Source organism: Oryzias melastigma, linkage group LG18 (genome assembly GCF_002922805.2).
Source record: "Oryzias melastigma strain HK-1 linkage group LG18, ASM292280v2, whole genome shotgun sequence".
Classification (NCBI taxonomy): Eukaryota; Metazoa; Chordata; class Actinopteri; order Beloniformes; family Adrianichthyidae; genus Oryzias; species Oryzias melastigma.
Genome location: NC_050529.1, coordinates 16,922,870 through 16,924,147, shown reverse-complemented (window position 1 = coordinate 16,924,147; position 1,278 = coordinate 16,922,870).

Here is a 1,278-nt window from a genome sequence, read left to right as displayed (position 1 = left end):
TGTATTTTACTATATTATATCTCCTTTAGACTTTTTATGGTTGATAATATCTTCACCATATGCACACTTGAAAAATTATATTACTTAGAATTGTGGAAATAAAAACATTGCTCAAAAAAAAGTTACTGAGAAACATACAAATCTGTTCTGTATAATGTAATTAAACTATAATAAACTATAATAAATATATATAAACATTGAAATGCTGCTTTAAGAAACCAAAGGGCAAATAAAAAATCAGCTTAAAGGAAGCTAATATAAAACAGACAAAAATCCTAATATTTTTTCAGGTCGCGGCTAGATTTAACTTTTTTAATTAAAAAAAATTTGGAAAATGTGAAAATTATACACATCGCATAACCATGGAGACACCCTTTTTTTAATTGTATTTTTCTGACATGGCGTTTTTCTTTTCTTTTTTTTTGTTTTTTTTGTTTACAGTTTTTCTGTCAGTCGAAGAAGAGTTATAACAGAGAGGAATGAGGGGAAGATGAGAAGAAAGAGCAAAAACAGACCATAGATATTTGTGGTGAGAGAAGGCGGAGTCTGGGACCAAAGTACTTTTGCAGTGGGCGAGGAAATAGAGTCAGGCTGTGACGGGACGCGCTGAATGAAGAATATCCAATGTCCTGCAACAGATGTCCTGCTACCTGCCTCTTTTTCTTGCACTGACTTTGTTGAGGATGGACCCTCAGACTTTTATTTTGCCTCACAATCACACATTTTATTATTTTGGTGGGTTAGGGGCTCTTTATGAAACAAAAACAGCCCCTAAATCGGACTTTTTGTCTTCACAGATCAACAAATAAATCTAACCCTATGGAATCTATTTAACCTTGTAAATAACCTAGTTTAATCTAGTTTAACCAAACATACTGTGGTACAGCCACACATTGACGCACACACTCAGGCTCAGATGTTTGAGAATACCAGATGCTCAGCTGGAACGCATTTCTCTGAAAAATGTGAATGTTCCATCACTTTTTCCTTCCTTTTTTTGGCTCTGCGTCCAAAACTGCCAGCGGCATTAACTGAATCCAGACTGCCCCAGAATCTGAGAGCCAGAGAAGGGCCGGTGATGAGCTCACTCACAGGAGATGAACTTTAGCACGTCTGTCAACCTTTTCTCTTTCCATTTTTGGATTTTTTCACATCACTTTTTGTCTCTTTGGATTGTCCTCTCGAGATAATTTGAACAGACAGTGTGCTGCAAATACTGAGCTAGTTTTTCTTGCAAAGTACGAATTAAAAAAACCTTCTGGTTCCAATTTAACAGAT